At 38.6% G+C, this 21485-nt stretch overlaps 1 protein-coding gene across 1 annotated transcript in view; it reads left to right on the top strand.

Moving 5' to 3' along the window:
- Nucleotides 1-21160, top strand: part of LOC122297069 (TMV resistance protein N-like) — a 70660-nt gene extending 49500 nt beyond the window's left edge. The window contains exon 14 of the mRNA XM_043106901.1: nt 21117-21160. The gene's annotated coding sequence lies outside the window, so the exon portion shown is untranslated. The remainder of the gene's footprint in view (nt 1-21116) is intronic.
- Nucleotides 21161-21485: the final 325 nt, after the last annotated feature.

Below are 21485 nucleotides of genomic sequence, written 5' to 3'. Positions count from 1 at the left end.
GGTTTGATATGCAGGAATTGCTTAAAGCCTCAGCTGAGATATTGGGCAGTGGATCCTTTGGGTCTCCTTACAAGGCTGCCTTGCACAACGGACAGGTGATGGTTGTGAAGCGGTTCAAACAAATGAATAATTTGGGGAAAGAGGAGTTTCAAGAGCATATGAGCAAGCTAGGGAAGTTGAGACACCATGTAGAGGGAGCTTGGCCGTTCATCTACATGGTACACTGATCTCCTTTCTAAAATATGTTTGCTCACATGTGCATGTATATTAGTTCATGAATTGGTAGGCCCTCTGTATATGTTTCTTTATAAACATAGCATTTTTGTCATGCATGTATACATACATACATACATACATACATATATATAATATCCGCCTCTTTTGTGCAATTACTTTCAATGTGTTCACTGACATCATTTTCAATGCAAAGAAGCACTATCACATTGTCCAATTATACCAATAGTCCTTCTAATTATAAGCCAGTTTGGAGGAAAACTTTTTCATTCTTCAATTTACTGTTTATAATTAAAAAGCAATACTCCTACTGTAGATTTAGCTCTATCATTTCCTTGATGAGGTAGAATAAAATTCGGTTTCTATTATAGTTTCTACTGTAGATTTAGCTCTATCATTTCCTTTACCTGAATCCCTTTTCAATAGGTTTAAACCCTCCATTTTATACGTCAAACCATTAGAAATAAGTGTTTGTTTGTGAGCCACCTTCTCAAGCTTAAACCAACGTGAACAACCATAGATTATCACCTCTTCCTCAACTACTCAACTCAAGCCTCTTGTAGCTATTGAACTTGCCTCATTCTAGACCACCTCAAGAGGTAGCACAACCACCATAGAAGCCACCAAAGCAGCAGGTAAGATCCCTCTTTTAATTCTGTCCAAAACTGTAGCATAGCAGCAAACTCTTTCTGCAATGCGTTTTCTCCTCTAAATTTATGCAATTGATTCCTTCCTACTAGTTTCTGTTTGGTTGACTCTCTAGCTTGTTTATATCCATTTGATCACTTCTAAATCCTTGCTTGTGTAATTAGGAATGTATTAGAAACAGCGAAGTTTTGAAAACAAGAAAATACACAAGCTCTAGGCTGTCCTTCCAGTGCAGAAAAAATTCAGCAACTCCAACCCTTGATTCCTATTATGTTTCAGCACCTTAGTTTGCTTTTATTTCATCTCTTCAACTCAGCCTCAATATGTGACATTAGAACTACCAAATGACCTTAAAATCTCAGACCAAAACCATCTCTTAAGTAGCTGAAACTGAGGGGAACAGCAACACACAACAACAGCAGAAAGTTGTAAGCGACAGCAGCAGTAACAGTTTCTCATTTTGTTTTCCCTCTCCTTCTCACATGTAATCTCTTCTTACTCCATGGACCCTCATCTATACAATATATTCTAGTCCAGTGGATGAAATATCCGAGCTCAGAATGAAGCAAAACAGAAAACAAAAACATCCTATCTGCAGCAGCAATTTTCATATTTGGAGGGGGTAATGCTTTTACCTCTTAGTTCCTCTTAATTCAAACCTCCGCAAACTTCATTTGGTTGAGTAGTAGAAAGTATGGTGGAGGAAATGATAATTTGGGGCAAGAAAACATCTATGTTAGTTGCTTTACATGTGAGAAACTAACCCCTCTATTCCAGTTTCTGTTTTGGTATCTTGCGTAGCAAATCATCTCATATTTCTCTGTTTTCTTCAATGTTTACCTTTAATACTAGTTAGTCCTTTATATTTGGTTGTTAAACCACTAGAATATGTGAAGTGAAAGTGAGTCTCAGCCTTGCACATAATCATTTTTGTTCAACTCCTTAAGTCGACTATTCCATGTGTAAACCTTAGCTAAGGTACTGACTTTGGTATTTACCTTATATTCCATCTTGTATTGGTCTCCACTCCTAAATAACCTTACTCCCTGGCCCTAATCGTCTCTAAATATAGAAAACCATTTCCAGCTAGTCCTATTATGTGCCATCCTCTTTATTTCCTCCAAGCTGCCAAGTGCACTACCATATACACCAGCCACTTTTATCTAGGTAACTCTCTCATCTAAGTTGTGGTTTGACTTTTGGCTGTCTCTATGCTATGAAGTATGATGGGAATGGACTGAAAGAAAAGGTGGGTTATAAGCAATAAGGCTCATGAATGGGACAAGTTATTGGATTGGACAGATTTGGTATGAATGATGTATCTTGGAGGAAGGGTATTGAGCATTTTGTAGTCGAGTTGAATGGATGCAGATGTTGTGACGGGCCATGAAGTTGGATACTGTGTTAGAAATGTGACCTCAAGAGGGTCACAAGCTGTGGCTCTTAAATTAAGGAAATGATGATGATAAAGGAAAGTATGGAGGATGGACTCGGAGAGTATGTCTAAGTAGAGGAAGTTTAAGTAAATGGTAGTATTATATAAATTCTAAGTTTAAGTTGCTTATGCACTTAAAAAAGAAATAACAAGAAGTTATGAATGAATGTAGATTGTCATTTGACACGCATATGAATGGACTGCATGAAATGAAAATAACATGGAGCCAGCCTTCCAGGTAAGTATTATGTTCATACTTATATAGAGTTTTCTAAATGATATAAAATGAAAATGAAAATATTTTCTTGTGATGTTTTATGAAATGAAATGAAATGATATTTTATGCAAGTATGCTATGTGTGAATGTGTAAAGGTATAAGTATGTAAAGGCCTTTTTTGGCAGCCCCTATTTATGCACCCAAAGTAATAAGTTGTATGCATGTAAATGGATGTTATACATAATATCTATTGTCTTTATTTTCTTGAAAAGAAATGTTGAGATTTAAGCTTGATGCTTTAAATTATGTTTAAAAGATGCGATGAAAGTGTATTTAAATGACACCATAAAATAAATTTTAAATGATGCCATGAACAGATGTTTAAGACGATGCTTATGCAAATGCTTTAAAGGATGTTTTAAATGATGATGTTTAAGCTCATGCTTTTAAATGATGTTTATGAAATGAATGGACTAATGAGTGTAAAGAATGAAAGGAAATGACTAATGAATTAAAGGAAAGAAATGAATGTTTTAATATATGAAAATACGTAACGGCCATGACTAAATGAATGATGGTACCAATGGACTAGATAGATTGTAATGTCAGGTAAATAGTACTAGTGGTGCACCCAGTTTTGCCCCTGACTGAAATGGATTCCTAACCCGAGGCCCACGGGCAGAGTCGGGTCCAAAAAAATGCTAACCCCAAAAAAGCTACGTGGCAAACATTTATTAGAGGGCTGTTATTAGAGAGATAGTAGACTGACCGGTGGAAAGATATTCTCTTTAATTTTATAATATTTTTATTCAATTTTTTCTCTCATTTCTCAAAATCCCATAAAATATATATACTCCAACTATTTCACTACTATTCACAAACTATCTCAATACTACTCACATATTTTTTGTCTTATCTTATCTTATATGTATAACCAAATGAGAATTTAGTCAAAGTTGGTAGGTGGTTTAGGACATCTTTTTACAACTTTTGAATAAAGTAATCTAGTTTAAAACATCATTTCTTAACTATCAAATACATTAATCAATTTAATGCGCAAGTTGCAAAGGCTCTCTGATCATAAACCTTCTGTTCATATTAATTATTATTTTCCTAATTGCACTTTTCACATTCAAACTATGTATCACCCTTTTTGAAGTTTCAAATATAAATTACGAAAAAACTGAATTGTTCCAAATTGGTGAAGTGCCACATTCTTGGCAATAATTTTAAATAGAAGGTACAAAGTAAAACGTTTGTGTACTTTATTTTCCTGTGTTTACTAAAATCTTTCATTAGGAAAATTAAGATCTCCTACAATTTTTTTTATCCAAACACTTTTTACCATTAAAAAAGAGATCTTAGACATGATATCACGTGGACTCTACTTCAGTAAATGTTTCACGTACAATTTAATATATATAAATATTTATATATATATTTTTTTAAGAAGAGGTAAGGCCACATGTCCACGAGTGACCCTACCATATTTATTAGAAAAAACCCTCACTTATGGCAGAGGAATACCAAAACACATTACTACATCTGGGGATAACAAATAAACAACCAAACCAACCCAGGTGTCCCAACAAAGAATACAACTGAACTAAAAAATTAATGCCTAATATAGGGGAGACCCCATTTATCCGTTCGAACGAGGCCACAAAAGCTTCTCTCTCTAAAATCCTCACCCCAAAAATCCAGATTTTGACTTGTTGCACCTTCCTTTGAGAGGAAATCCGCCACCATATTTGCTTCCCGAAATATATGACAAACTCTAGCATTCATCAATCTAAACAAAAGAATAGCTTCTTCCCAGAAATCCCATAAATACCAAAATTTACAGATTCCCGACTTAAACCAATCAACTACTGCCGTTGAATCCGATTCAATCAAAAAATCTTTAAAACCAAGCTGATGGCACAATTTTAAACCATCAAGAAATGCCCGACACTCAGCAATGGTATTAGTCGCATATCCATAAGAATGTGCAAAACCCGCAATAACTTTACCATGATCATCTCGAATTACTCCTCCCCCTCTCGACATGCCTGGGTTACCTGCAGATCCCCCATCAACGTTTAATTTAATAGTCCCTGCGATAGGCCTCGACCAAGCAACTTCTTTCATCGGTTTCACTCTCACTGCATTAATGGGCAATTTAGCTCCTGCAAAATAAGACCATCTCGTCGAGAAAATTTCATTAGTTTAGTTAAAGATACCGAAATCTCCCCAAATAAACTCTTCACTGATCTAACAATCTGCTTCCAATCATATAAAATTCCCTCCATTCTCGCAGCACATCTCGCCCTCCAAATGGCCCATGTCATAATAATAGGTGCAGCTCCACACAACCACCCTACTGGAGAAGAGGTAGAAGCCCGAAGCCACCATACATTTACCACCCCCATCCAAGTTCTGTTTTGCGAAAGAACAATCCCCAATACCCCTACAAAATAATTCCAAACATTTCTAGCACCTACACCAGAACACAACACATGATCTAGAATTTCTACTTGTGCCTCATCACAGCAATTACACTTAGACCCCAAAGGAATACCAAGCTTGCAAATATTTTCATCCACCGGAAGAGCATGAAGTCGAGCCCGCCAACACACAAATGACATCTTCTTAGGAATAGCCTTTTGCCAAAGCCACTTTTTCCACAAACAAGTAAGACCTCTATTCCGAACCAATTCCCAACCAGATTTAGTGGAAAAATCCCCATCATCCGATGACTTCCACACATATACGTCTGGACTATCTCTAAGTCGCACTGGAACACTAGCTATTTTTTCCACCATCTCAGCCCCAACTACACTCCTAAGAGTAGAAATATCCCATTTATCATTAACAACAACATCCCGGATTTTCAAATCTGGATTTCCTACTACCATTTCTGAATTAGCAACCACGCCATCCCCCAACCAATTATCAAGCCAAAAACTCGATTCCCCTCCACAGATTAAACATCTCGAATTATTAAGCACTAATGGTAGCACTCGTAAAATACTCTTCCAAAATCTCGAACCTTTTAAGGACGAAATCAATGAAAACAAATGTTTATTCCCAAGGTATTTTGCCTTAAAAAAATCTGCCCACAAAGAATCTCCCTTCAACAATTTCCAAGCAAACTTCATAAGCAATGAGACTTGAATATCCGATAGATCTTGAATACCCAATCCTCCTTCCTCCATCGGCAAACATATTTTACTCCAAGACACCCATTTACGCTTTTTTTCTTCCCCATTCGACCCCCATAAAAAATTTGCAAAAATCCTCTTAAGTCCCTTTAAGACTCCTTTGGTAAATTAAGCACAGAGAGCACATGAATAGGTAAGCTATTTAACACATGTTTCAAGAGCACAATCTTTCCACCAAAAGATAGTAATTTACCTTTCCATCCTGCAAGCTTTTTTTCCACCTTTACAAATAACGGATCAAACATACGAAGAGTAAGCCTGCCCACATACAGTGGTACTCCCAAATAATTACACGGCCAAGATCCTTCTTCAAACCCAGTTATGTTTAACACAGCATGTTTCCGTGCCAAAGGGTATCTTATAGAAAAAAATATAGAAGATTTGCTTGGGCTAACCTCTTGTCTAGACATCTTCTCATATACATGCAGCAGGCGCATAATGTTACTAACCGAAGCTCTCCCTCCATTTGAAAAAAGCAATAAATCATCAACATATAGCAGATGACTAACCATTATGCCTCCAACTATCTCAAACGGCTTAATCCTCCCCAATAAAAAATCACGATGCAAAATGCGAGACAAAATCTCTTCCGACAAAATAAATAAATAAGGAGATAACGGATCTCCTTGCCGCAACCCCCGGGAAGCTCGGAAAAAACCTTTCGAACATCCATTAAGCATTATGGAGAAAACAGGAGAGGATATACAATTAAAAATAATAGACCTGAACTTCTTCGAAAAACCCAACCTCTTCAACACTTCCATTAAAAATCTCCAACTCATCTGGTCATACGCTTTAGCCATGTCTATTTTGATCATCACTCGACCCCCTCTAGATTTTTTATTCAAGCTATACACCATTTCTTGCACCAATGGCATATTATCAAAATACTTCTTCCTCGAACAAAAGCAGCTTGCTCAGGCGAGATAATCTCCACTAAAACAGGAGCCAGCCGATTCACCAATACTTTTGATAAAATTTTATACACAATTGAGTACAAACTAATAGGTCAGAACTGTGGAAAAGAGCCAGGTACTTCCACTTTTGGGATCAAAACAATATTAGTAGCCCCAAAAAAAGAAGACAAAGACATACCTTAAAAAAAATCCCTTGCTAACGCTAATAAATCTTCCTAAATAATAGTCCAAGCCAGAATAAAAAAACTGGCCGAGAAATCGTCAGGGCCCGGACTACTGTCCTGTGGAATGGACCAAAGAGCAACCTTCAACTCCTCCATTGTCGGCACCTCCATCAACCTTTCATTTACCAGATCAGAAATCACTGGAATAATTAACTCCATATCAGAATCATCCCATTCAACAGGAACAGCCGTTAACAACTCAGAAAAAAATTCAACAGCCCCTTGATGAACTTGATCCGCTGAATCCAAAACCAAACCATTATTCATCAACATTCGATCAATAACTCTATTCTTTTTTTTAACCCGCAAAGCGGCATGAAAAAATGCCGAGTTGGAGTCCCCTTCCGTGAGCCATTTAATCCGAGATTTTTGACAACCCATAATTTCCTCCCTATGAAGATATTGGATGTGACGCTGTTTAAAACGAAGCAACTCCTCTTCATTATCCTGCGAGTAGTTAGAAATAATCGCCTGTTCTAATGCCATAACATTCCCTTCAATGGACCGTAACTCCACATCAACTCTCCTGAAAATATCAACATTCCACTTTTGTAACTCTTTTTTCTACAATTGCAATTTTTTTTTCATCTTATTCCTAGGACAACCCTCCACTTATCGATTCCAAACTTGCCGAACCACTTCCAAAAAACCCTCATGAGTACCCCACATACGTTGAAACCTGAACGGTCTAACACCACTTCTTCGGTCTCGCCCCAAAGAAATTAACATTGGCTCATGATTGGAAGAAGTTTGAGGTAAATATTCAAAACGAGCATCTAAAAACAGACTTAAAAAATCTGTATTTACTAAAACTCTATCCAATCTCACCCATATACGTCAACCACCCAACCTCCCATTACACCACGACATTTTCTGGCCAACAAACGGAAGCTCTACCAAACTACAATCCTAAATGCAACTGTTAAAATCAGCCTTGGCACGAGAAGCACTAACCCTTCAATTTTTTCATCATCACTTCTGATAATATTAAAATCCCCAGCCACCAACCATGGCCTTAAACTCAGATCTATTCCTCTCAAAGAATTCCATAAATCCTGTCTATTAATCTGAAAACAGCTCGCATAAAACACTATCACTAAAACCCACATATCACCACTAACAAACCAACCTGAAAGAGCTTGAGTTGAACAAGACAACCTCAAACTCCAACCCATCCTCCCAAAACAGCCACACTTTACCACCAAATTCAGCATTATTAAAAAAATTCAGGAGATGCAACCTTTTAGCCCATCTTCCACATTTATTAGCCAAAAGAAAAGGTTCTAAAATCGCCACCACCGAAGGGAGATGTTTATTTAAAATATGCCGAAGCCTACTTTTCGATGAAAGAATTCCCCTAATATTCCACACCAAAAAATTCAAAGTCATCAAAATAATTTACTAGACCTTGTCACCCTGTCAAAGGAAATGATCGGTTTCTTTATTTTCCTTACCCCTCTAAGCTTCCTCAAAGGAACATTCAATTCTGGATCAGATTCATAGCACTTTTGGGCCACAACCTCACAGTCCTGCCCCATTTCCTCCTCTGATGAGGAATGCTCCAAAACATCAGTCGAATCCATCTCCCTACCTCGAACAAAAATCCCCCTCTCAGCCAAGTGAAATAACTCAAATTCCATAGCCTCATCAATAACTTTCAGTGAACTACAAGGAGAGGAAGTAACACCAAAGAGTACCTCCCGTACCTCCTTCTCAGAACCCAATTCAGATAATTCAAACCAACTGGCTCTTGGTTCGTCATTGAGCTGCTCTTGCACACTACCTGCAACATTCGGCACATCCACTTCCAAAGCCAATTCTCTTGGTAAACCCACTTCAACATTCATCTGCAACTCTTCCTCAACTGAATTTTCTCTCGGATCAACGACAAAATGGGGCTGAACATGCTCACACACCCTTCCAGATCCATCCACAAACATCACCTCCGTTGAAGGTAGAAATCCCCCATGACTAAATTGCTTAAACGCCTCCAACAAAAGCTCTCTCTTCGACGGTTCCACCGTCACTTTGGTACCACTCACCCCTGGCTCACGAACCCCCACATTCTTCCAGACCATCTTTGGTTTCTTAACAGCCCCTGCCACATCAATTGACACCCCCTTTCCTTTCCCCTTAGCCCTTTCATTACGGCCACACATGTTCTCACTATGCCCTTGCTTTTGACATCTAGAACAATAAGCTGGAATAGACACAAAAACCACTTCCTGGAAACAACTCGACTCCACTCCTGGAGGTCCAAGCTAGAAAGAATATCTCAAAGGTTGAGATATGTCCAACTCTACACAAATTCAAGCTGCCTCCGGACGCGTAATGCACGCCATCGCATTATCTCGTTTCAAAAATCGTCCAAACCCTCCCCCAATACTTCTCAAAATAGAGGCATGAAAATAATTAGGAGGTAACCCAGGAAACGATAACCATACTGGAACTAATGGAGAATCATCTGTTGTGAAAACGATGACAATGAATTGAAAAAGAAATATGGAATGAGAAAAGCAATGAACAATCACACACGACACAAGATATACGTGGTTCGGCAAATTGCCTACGTCCACGGGAGCTGTAGAGGATTTTATTATTGAGGAATATCACACTACAATGATGGAACACAACACAGTACGTCCACTGTATTCACTCGTACGGCCATATGATGAAAAATATCATATATATAGTTACACGGCGAAAACCCTACAAAATGCATGTTCGCTCGAGCGGCGTGTCGAGCGCGCGTCGAGCGAACTTCCCTTCCGCATCCTGCTCGAGCTCACTATCGAGCTGACATCGAGCATTCAACTCTGCCTAACTTCGCTCAAGCGGCCAATGCCTCCGCTCGAGCGAAAGCTTCCTGCTCGAGCTCACTGTCGAGCTAACATCGAGCGTTCGAATCTGTCTGAATTCGCTCGAGCGGCCAATGCCTCCGCTCGAGCGGTGTGGACCAGACTCCACAGTACTCAACAATTCTCCCACTCGGAGACTGGTACACTCGCTGTATCACCGTCTTCCTCAAACATGATATCCTTCACCTCTGCAACTCACCACCTCTGCAACTCACTGCCCCTGTCTTCATGCTAGAAGACCAACTGAAGTAGTGCACAACTTCAGTTTCTCAAGTGTAACACCCTTTGTCAACATATCAGCAGGGTTCTTGCTTCCACAAATCTTCTCAAGTAACAATTGTCCGTCATCTAACAATGACCATATGAAGTGATACCTGATCTGAATGTGCTTGGTCCTGGAATGGAATGCTGGATTCTTGGCAAGGAATATGGCACTCTGACTATCACTGTAGAGAGTGCCTTTCTGATTCTTCTTACCCAATTCCTCCAAGAAGCCCTGTAGCCATACCATCTCCTTTGCAGCCTCTGACACTGCAATATACTCAACTTCTGTAGTGGACAAAGAAATTGTTTTCTGTAGATTAGAACCTCATGACACTGCAGTACCACCAAGTGTATAAACAAAACCCGTGGTACTCTTTCTGCTATCAATATCTCCAGCTAAATCAGCATCAACATAGCCCTGCACCTCCAAGCTCTCTCCAGAGAAACACAAACAGGTTTCTGAGGAACCCTTTAGGTACCTCAAAATCCACTTCACTGCTTCCCAATGTTGCTTTCCTGGGTTACTCATTTATCTACTCACAACTCCCACTGCATGGGCAATATCCAATCTTGTGCAAACCATAGCATACATAAGTGAACCAATAGCTGAGGCATAAGGAACCTTACTCATGTAATCTTGTTCATCCTCTAACTCTGGTGACTGATTCTTGCTGAGTCTGAAGTGACTTCCCAAGGGTGTGCCAACTGGTTTGGCCTTGTCCATATTGAACCTGCTGAGTACCTTTTTCACATACTCAGCCTGTGAGAGTCTCAACGTACCTCTGACTCTATCTCTAACAATTCTCATGCCAAGGATTTGCTTTGCAACTCCCAAATCCTTCATTGCAAAATGCTCTGACATCTGCTTCTTCAGATTATTGATCTCATCAATACTAGCCCCTGCAATAAGCATGTCATCCACATATAACAACAAAATAATGTAAGAATTGTCAAAATGCCTGACATAGCAACAGTGATCTGCCTGACATCTAATGTACCTTGCATTGTGCGTGAAGTTATCAAATTTCTTGTACCACTATCTAGGAGCTTGTTTCAGGCCATACAAGCTCTTCTTCAGTCTACAAACTGAACCTTCCTTTTCCTGTTCCACAAACCCCTCAGGCTGGTGCATGTAGATGTCTTCTTCAAGGTCTCCATGAAGAAAAGCTGTCTTCACATCTAACTGCTCAAGAAATAGATCTTCAGTAGCAACCATAGCCAGTACCATCCTGATAGTTGTGATCTTCACCACAGGAGAAAAGATCTCAGAGTAATCAATACCCTGTTTCTGCTGAAAGCCTTTTACAACAAGTCTAGCCTTGTACCTCTTACTGCCATCATGCTCAGTTTTCACCCGGTACACCCACTTGTTGTGTAATGCCTTCTTCCCTGATGGAAGCTCTGTTAACTCCCATGTCTGATTCCCTAACAGGGAATCCATCTCATCCTTCATGGTCATCTCCCACTTGCTAGAATTTTCATCTTGCAAGGTTTCTTTGTAACTCTGCGGTTCTCCACCATCTGTCAACAAAATAGAATTCAAAGAAGGTGAGAAACGCTGTGGAGGACGTATAGTCCTAACTGACCTGCGAACTGCAACTGTAGGAGTGGACGGTTCTGAAACTGCCTGCGGAATAATAGGAATGGGTGCACTGGACCCACTCTCCCCGTCACTCACATCTCTACACTGCACTGTGACCTCTAGTAGGTCATCCAATCCTACAAACTCAGACTCCTAAGGAGCTACTGCAGAAGCTGTACTAGACTTATCCTTGTACATAATTTTCTCATTGAAAATCACATTCCTGCTTCTTATGATTTTTCGACCCTGATCATCCCAGAAACGATAGCCAAATGCCTCGTCTTCATAGCCAATGAAATAACATTTCTTTGACTTAGCCTCCAGCTTACTACGAGCATCAGAATCAACAAGCACATAAGAAAGACAACCAAAAGTTTTAAGGTGAGAAAATTTAACCTCTTTCCCGCTCCAAACCTCCTTAGGCAATCCACAATCCAGTGGAACTTATGGCCCTCTGTTTATCAAGTAAACGGCAGTGCTGACTACATCTGCCCAGAAAGTGGGTGGTAGTCCAGCGTGCAACCTCATGCTTCTAGCATGCTCATTAATGGTTCCGTTCATACGCTCAGCAACTCCATTTTGCTGTGGTGTCCCAGGAATGGTCTTCTCCATTCTGATACCCAGAGCTACACAATACTCCTTGAACCCACCGTCGACATACTCACCACCATTATCAGACCTCAAACATTTCAGTTTCAAGCCTGTCTCTGTCTCAACCATGGCTTTCCAAATTTTGAAAACATTAAATACTTCAGATTTATGCTTCAAAAAATAAATCCATACCTTCCTACTATGGTCATCAATGAACGTAACATAGTAGCGAGAACCTCCAAGAGATGCCACTGGGGAAGGAACCCACACATCTGTGTGCACAAGATCAAGTCTTCCTGTCTTAGGCGTCCTGCCACTTTTCAAAAAGCTGACCTTCTTTTGTTTCCCTATAACGCAACTCTCACACATACTGAGATCATCTGACTTCAGTTCTGGTAGCTTGCCTCTAGACAGAAGTTCCTTCATACCCTTCTAACTCATATGGCCAAGCCTGCAATGCCACAAATCTGATGTGCTCTCTGCAACGGTAGTAGCAATAGTGTCAAATAAACCAGTAGTCATATATAGTGTACCAGTTTTCTTACCCCGAGCTAGTACCAATGCCCCTTTTGTGACCTTCCAGGTGCTATCTGAGAACACCACTGAATGACCACACTCATCAAGCTGCCCAATAGAAATGAGGTTCTTCTTCAACTCAGGAATGTGCCTGACCTTTTGCAAGGTCCATTTGTTCTTGCCGGAGAGTGCAATGTCAATGTCTCCCATCCCCACTACGTTCAAAGCCTCTCCATCAGCCAAATACACCTTCCCAAAATCACCTGCAACATAATTCCGCATTAGCTCCCGGTGGGAAGATGTATGGAAGGAAGCCCCTGAATCCAGTATCCAGTCATCAACTAGACTATGAACTGCAAGCAATAGTGCATCATGTACTTCTTCAGTTACCACATTAGCACTATCATTCTCCGTCTTCTTAGGGTTTTTGCAGTTCTTCTTTAGGTGGCCAGCTTTGCCACAATTCCAGCAAGTTGCCTGCTGACCAGGCCTCGACTTGCTCTTACCCCTGTACTTTGATTTTGATCTTCCTTTGTTTGAGTTCCTATCGTGTGATCTCCCTCGAGAATCAACATTTAGAGCTGAACTCAAACCCGAGGTCTCGCCTGAATCTTTCCTGCGCACCTTCTCAGCCAAAATCAAATAACGAATATCATCATATTTTAATTGAGATTTTCCAGCAGAATTACTAACAGCCATTCTCATGACTTCCCAACTATTTGGCAGTGAAGCCAATAGTATCAGTGCACGTATCTCATCATCAAATTCAATTTCAACAGACGACAATTGATTTGTGATAGTATTAAAATCATTCAGATGTTGTGCAACAGACGTACCATCTGCCATCTTTAAATTGAATAACCTTTTCATCAAATGTACCTTGTTATTCGCTGACGGCTTTTCATACATACCTGACAAAGCCGCCATGAGATCCGCAGTCGTCTTCTCCTTGATGACGTTGTGTGCAACGGATCTCGACAGGGTTAATCAAATAACCCCCAGAACTTGTCGATCCAACATGTTCCAATTAGCATCATCCATCTTCTCCGGTTGCTTCCCCAATAGTGGAAGATGAAGTTTCTTCCCATAGAGGTAGTCCTCTATCTGCATCCTCCAGTATCCAAAATCCGTGCCATTAAACTTCTCGATCCCTGATACCTTCAATTCATCTCCAGTCATCGTTTCTCCTCAAACCCGAACCTGGGCTCTTGATACCAATTGTTGTGAAGACGATGACAATGAATTGAAAAAGAAATATGGAACGAGAAAAGCAATGAACAATCACACACGACACAAGATGTACGTGGTTCGGCAAATTGCCTACGTCCACGGGAGCTGCAGAGGATTTTATTATTGAGGAATATCACACTACAATGATGGAACACAACACAGTACGTCCACTGTATTCACTCGTACGGCCATATGATGAAAAATATCATATATATAGTTACACGGTGAAAACCCTACAAAATGCATGTTCGCTCGAGCGGCGTGTCGAGCGCGCGTCGAGCGAACTTCCCTTCCGCATCCTGCTCGAGCTCACTGTCGAGCTGACATCGAGCGTTCAACTCTGCCTGACTTCGCTCGAGCGGCCAATGCCTCCGCTCGAGCGAAAGTTCCATGCTCGAGCTCACTGTCGAGCTAACATTGAGCGTTCGAATCTGTCTGAATTCGCTCGAGCGGCGTGGACCAGACTCCACAGTACTCAACATCATCATCTTCCTTGAAATCTGGCTTCCAGTGAAAAACTTTATAGGGAACGCCCACCATGTCCGAATTTCACCTTGCCATCACACTGATGAAACCACCGAATAAAGAATGACGAATACATGATTAAACGTGCCTCATGTCCTACCAAGACTGTCATTTATTACATGATAGTAAAACTGTGCCCAGATCATGTTCGTATATATGTCTTTTAAAGTAAGCAAGTCAAACTCATTTAATGTTTTCTTTTTAATCTTTTTGATTGATAGGGATGAATCTAACTTCATAAAAAAGAACGTTCAAGAGGTTTCAAGGATGGTAAATTGTATGTACTTAAATGTTGCTTTGCATTCCGTTGGAATAGAGTCTCATGTAAACAACGTCAATATGCTTTTTAGTATTGGGATAAGGGATACACGCATGGTGGGGATCTTCGGAATTGTCGGAATTGGTAAGATGACTATTGCCAAAGCGACGAATAATCTCATTGCTGATCAGTTTGAAGGTAGTTGTTTTCTTGCAAATGTTAGATAAACTTCTAAACGAGAACTTGGTCTCATCCGATTGCAAGAGGCAATTTTTTTTTATATAATAGGAGATTCATGTTTGAAGATTCACAATGTTGATCAAGGAATCAATGTGATAAAACAAAGGCTTTGTCATAAAAAGATTCTTTTAGTTCTTGATGATGTGGATCATTCGAGCCAATTAGAAAAATTATGTGAAAGATGTGATTGGTTTGGATTAGGAAGTCGAATCATCATAACAACAAGGGATCATCATCTACTAACTTAGTATAATGTTTATTTGACATTTAATATGAAGGAATTGGATCACGATGAAACGCTTCAGCTCTTTAGCCGATATGCCTTCAAGAATGTTAGATCTAATGAAGGTTTTGTGGAACTCACAAAACTTGCACTACATTATGCTGGGGGTCTTCCACTCGCTTTAATAGTGGTAGGCTCAAATCTATAGGACAGAGATATACATTATTGGAAAAGTGAATTGGAAAAGTACAAAAGGATTCTAGAAGAAAATATCCAATAAGTACTCAAAATAAGTTCTGATGGATTAGATGAGAATGCCCAGAAGATTTTCCTTGACATTGCATGTTTTTTCAAAGGAGAGAAGAGAATATCACTAAAATACTGTGGACAACTGTGGTTTCTTTCCAAATTTTGGTATAAAAAAGCTCATTGATAAATGCCTCATAACTATTAATAGATATGACCAGTTGATGATGCACGATTTACTTGAAGATATGGGTAGAGAAATTGTTCGAAAAGAATCACCCAAAAAACCTGGTAGACGCAGTAGGTTATGGTTTCATGAAGATGTTCGATATGTACTTGAAGAAAATATGGTAAGATTTACTTCCAAAATACTAGCTATTTAAAACTTTCCAGAAATTGAGCGTGAAATGGGGCATTTAAAGGCGGTACTTTTAAATGATACTATAATAAAGGAGCTGCCTTCATCCATCAGGTACCTCTTCGGTCTCCAAGAGTTATCTCTAAAGGCTGCAAAAGCCTTATGTGTCTCCCAAGTAGTGTTTTTCAGTTACAACATCTAGAGGAGCTTTGGGTAAATAATTGTCCAAATCTTGTAAATTTTGGCAAAGAGGAGGGGAATAATCGACAATTCATGCCATTTCCTAGGTATATAGCGTTGGCTCCAACGAATAATTCAAGCAATTCTAGTGATATTGATTGTTTCTCAATGGCATTTCCATCGCTGGCATATTTGAATCTTCTCAACTGTCCCTTATCAGAATCAAATTTATTTAGGACATTTAATTACTTGACCACATTGCAAGAGTTAAATCTACCTGAGAGTGATATTGTTAGCCTTCCATCGTGCATCAAAACGTTCGTTCAATTGCGGTACCTTGATTTGGACAACTGCAAGCAACTTGAAGAAATTCTACAACTATCACCAAATATAGAACAGGTATCTGCAGAAGGATGCATGGATTAGAAAGCTTTCCTCAAGTGTCAACAAAATTTCAGTTCAATACATACAACTTGCAAGAGATAAGATTGATTAACTTGTCCAGTTGCCCAAAAATGCTTATAAACATAGGGATTTCTTTATTGCTTGAGGTCTCTCTCTCTCTCTCTCTCTCTCTCTCTCTCTCTCTCTCTCTCTCTCTCTCTCTCTCCCTCTCTCTCCTTTGGTTTGTTGCTTGTATATCTAAAATTTTATTATATATTTCTTTCAATAGGGACACCTTCTAGAATGTAACATTATATTCCCGAAAAATAGGATTCCAGACTGGTTTGACTATTGCAAGGAGACTGCAAATAGTAATTCTTATGAAATAGACATTAATGGGCCACTGTGTTTAGATGAGATTGCTACAAGTGGCGGAAGCACAAATTTGAAAATATATATATATGTTAATTTTCTTTATTTAATAAAATAATATTAATTTATCATATATTGGCATCTCCTCTAAAAATTATTTTGGCCCCTCCATAAAATTTAATATGATATAAAAATGAAATAAATAAAACACATCTCATATAAAATAAAATACATATTTTTATTATAAATAAAAAAAATATAACTATAAACGGTAGTATTTCTAACCTCTTTCTATTTTTCAAAGCATTTTAATCTCTAAGTTATGGCTTATGGCAATCTGCCATTTACAGACTGGCATTTCTTTTGCATATGGCACAACACATCATACTTTACATCTCATCCTTCACATTTTTTTCTCCATTTTCTAACATCAAAACGAAGAAAAGAAACAAACGCTTTACCTGCTCAACTGTGAGGCGCAAGTTACAATTTTAAACACTTTGTATTTCTTTTGTTTAATATATTTGTATGAATGTCTTTATATTATTTCAATGATATATTGTTCTTGACATATCAAATACTTTTTTAATACATAAGTTGTATTAAACGTATTTTATTTTTATTATAAATCTTCTTATCAAATTATTATATATCGTTAAAAAAATTGTATAAAAGTAAAACAAAATATATTTTATGTATATTGTTCTAGTTTTGTTTGGCCACACAAGAGTAAATTTCTGGCTCCGCCATTGATTGCAGAAATAGCTTTTTGTGCTGTTATTGCTCCAAATTTGGAGCAGAACATATATTTTATCATTATTTTTATAAACAATATAGCAATTGGAGAAATACAGTGGTTTTGTTCAACCAACTCAGATCATGTATGCCTGGGATGCTCAGTTGAAAAATCTCTTGAAATACTACAAAAGTACCTAGATGGGGACATTCTGAGGTTTACATTTGACAGTGATCCAATCATGAAAGCAATCTTCAAGAGTTGTGGAATCCATGTGATATTCAAGCATGAAAAGAATGTAAAAGATCATGCAGTAGATCTATTGGATGGTATTCAACTTTCTAAGAGACGCCGAGATGAATGTGAACATAACATGGATCCTTATGATGATTGGTACTCTCAACAGAGGAGGCATTTTGGGTTTGGAGGAGGTACTTTACTTGATGATTTCAATGAAGATTTGGATTTAGAGCTTTGACTTGGATTGTTATGCAACAAGGGTGGTTGTAAGTGCCAGCCGAGGGTTTATATCTTGCATGATGAGAACATGGAGATATAAACAATTGATGCAAACCCAAATTGATATGGAGACCTGTGTTCAGATTCTACATTGATTGCGTTGAACTATCTTAAGAAGGTGAATCTGCACAAATGTGACAAGAAAAACTTAATCTTCCTTCGATTAGCAATATTAGTTGTTTTGAGAAATTTTTGCATTCTTAGGAAATATATAGTTTTAAGTTTTGAAAGTAATTATTTCAATCTTGGCCAAAAGTTTGGCAAAAATATTATTTACTTACGCATTTATTTTTCATGTAATAATTTGGATTTTCCTTTTTCGAAAATTATCATAATTTTAAATTTTGAAATATTTAAGTCCAGCTTAAGGGTTTCATAAAATAATTTCAAGTTTTATCATTTGTCAATATATATTTAGAGATTTCTCTTTGTTTTGCATATTTTCTCAATCTCAATCCCTAGTTTTTGTTGATTACTAGCTATCAAATAATTTTTATTTTGCTTGGTATCAACATGCAATATTCCTCATATTTCAACATATTTATGTCTTTGAGTAATGTTATACATCACACTATTGAGAAGTCTCACACGGCATAGGAACAAACTCATCCTGGATTTTATAAGGAGTTGCCATACTCCTCCTATCAGACATTTTAAGGGGAGAAATTGGCGTTTCTATATGGTATCATAGCAGACTAACCTATAACCGATGATGGGCTCCTGTGACCTACCCATGAAGATGGTACCAAAAATACCGACATATTGAGAAATTTCACACAACTTAGGAATAAACTCATTCTAGGTTTTATAAGGAATTACCATACTCATCCTATTAGACCTTTTAAGGGGAGAAATTTGTGTTTCTATATGGTATCAAAGCAGGCTAACTTATGACCGATGATGGACTCCTACGACCTACCCACGATGATGATATCGAAAATACCGGCCCCCACATGAGGGGGGCGTATTGAGAAGTCTCACACGACTTAGGAACAAACTCATTCTGGGCTTTATAAGGAGTTATTATACTCCTCCTATTAGGCCTTTTAATGGGAGAAATTAGTGTTTCTATACACACCACTATCTCACTTGCATCTCACTATATATGATGTAGCACATTTATCACCATTTGATGATAAAGAAACATGAAATAAATAATCATTTAATGATGATAAATATGTCACATTTTATTTAAAATGATGCAAGTGAAATGGTAATATGGTATATAAAATTTTCCTTTAGTAAACTATTTGTAGGAACACTAGATCGCGTAAAAAAGATCACAATTAAATACGAAAAAGGGGAAAAACCCAAATCCCTGAAGTTCAAATATTTTTCATTTCTTCTTCACCCACTCTGAACCCTCGACGGTTCCCTCTCTTTGCTCTTCCCATTCTCTCTTGCCATCTGCTCACTCTCTCTCTCAACCTCATCGAACTGCCTTATGATTCCCAACCCTAGCCAATTCCATGGGCCATCACCCACAACCTTTCAAGCACCTCCGACCCTATCAATGGAGAGCCAAAATTTATCTTTTTTCCTGCTTTCCTGAAGTAAGGAAAAGATTCCAAGACTCTCAAGGAGGAGATGCTTGAAGCCATTGCGCCTTTGGATCGCAGAGCAGATGCCACTGTCGAAGACCAGCAAAGTTGATCTGGTTGGATTGAATTATTTTTCTACTCTTACCTTTGGTTTGTTCTCTGGGTTATTGCTTTCTCTGGAAGAAGATTTTTGTTGTTTTTTGGTTGCCGTTTGGAACTTGTTTTGATTATTGTTTATTTGGTGATTTCTTCTGTAAGGGCTTTGAGCTTTTTTGGTTCGTGTTGATTTTCTTTATTTTGGAACAATTATGGTTCTGGATGCTTAATTTCTATTACTTTGATATATAAGTTCACAGTTTAATTTGAAGACGTAGACATGTTATTGTTGGAAACCCCCCAAGTGTGAAATGTCATTTGAACTTGCAGCCACCCACCCACCGAAAGTCCCTTCTCTGGCAGCAAATATTGACCAAAATTGTTGCACCGAAAGAAGCCTTCCTCTTGGTCAAGAAGTGTGGGAGTTTTGTCCCCCATGGCTTCTCCTATAAAAAGAGGTCATTTGCTGAAGATTAAAACCATCCTCACTGAGGTGAGAGATTGAAGCAGAGAGCTATGGGCAAAATTCAGAGAAAGAGAGGACGTGAGAGAGAAAGTGTAGCTCGAGCGAAGCTCAGTTTGCTCAAGGTGTACATGAGTGCGGACTCATGGACTCGAGCAAAAGAAGAATCCTAGGGAGTTGAGATTGTGCAATTGAGCACTTGTAAATCTCCTCTGAAGAAAATTCCTTACAAGCTCTGTGGATGTAGACGATGCTGATGCATTTGAAGATACATTTGGAGAGGCATCTTGACATCCATTTGAAGACGTACCTGCAGATGCATTTGATAGCAGAAATCTCTCATGGCTAACAAGCATTCCAATGAGGGAATGCAATCATTTGAAGGATGCAACCGTTTGTAGCATCCTAGTATGGCACACTTGGGTGGAGGGGGTGATTGTTGGAAACCCCCAAGTGTGAAATGCTATTTGAACTTGCAACCACTCACCCACCGAAAGTCCCTTTTCTGGCAGCAAATATTGACCAAAATTGTTGCACCGAAAGAAGCCTTCCTCTTGGTCAAGAAGTGTGGGAGTTTTGTCCCCCATGGCTTCTCGTATAAAAGGAGGTCATTTGCTGAAGATTAAAACCATCCTCACCGAGGTGAGAGATCGAAGCAGAGGGCTGTGGGCAAAATTCAGAGAAAGAGAGGACGTGAGAGAGAAAGTGTTGAGTGTTGTAATCTCTCACAAACTCAGTAAAAGAGGCTCCAGTAGATGTAGACAATTTGCTGAACCACTTAAATATCATCTTGTGTAATTTTGGACAGGCTAGAGGCGCAACAGTTATAGCATAACACAAGTCACCAACATTGTGCCCTTTCAAAAATGTTGCAAAATAAAGTCTAATTTTTTTCAAGTTTAATCGGTATTATAAGACAATGGCCTGATTGGAATGCCCGTATTCTGTCTATTGCGTTGTGGGATAATGATTTAATTTTACTGACGGCAGTGCATTGAAAAGCAGCTCTTTTGTTATTTTCTTTTCTTAATTTTTTTTTTTAAATTTGATGCAGAGAAAGCAGGATGAAGTACCAGTGGATGCTACCCTCTGCAAAAACAACAACATCAAAGCTTTTTGCCCTGGCCAATGTTCCCACAATCCCATGATTACAACTCTCTCCTCTTTCTTCTTTCTTTCCAGTTTGATAACATTAGTTATTTATATCTTTCGCCAACTTCTAGAGTGCTTGTTCTTCTAACAATGCTGCATCTTTAACCTTATGTTTGAGTTTTTCTACTTTTTATGTTTTCTGGTTTCATTAGAGGGGGTGATAATTACTTGAGTTATTTTTTATAAGTAAAAGGGAAAGTAATATTAAAATAAATACTTATGAGTTATCACCAAACCATGGGAACCGATCTTTTCTAAACTGATTAGGTGG

The sequence above is a fragment of the Carya illinoinensis genome, chromosome 15 (assembly GCF_018687715.1).
Source record: "Carya illinoinensis cultivar Pawnee chromosome 15, C.illinoinensisPawnee_v1, whole genome shotgun sequence".
In the NCBI taxonomy this organism is placed as follows: Eukaryota; Viridiplantae; Streptophyta; class Magnoliopsida; order Fagales; family Juglandaceae; genus Carya; species Carya illinoinensis.
Note: the sequence above shows the minus strand (reverse complement) of the source record. Positions and strands in the feature narration are given on the sequence as shown.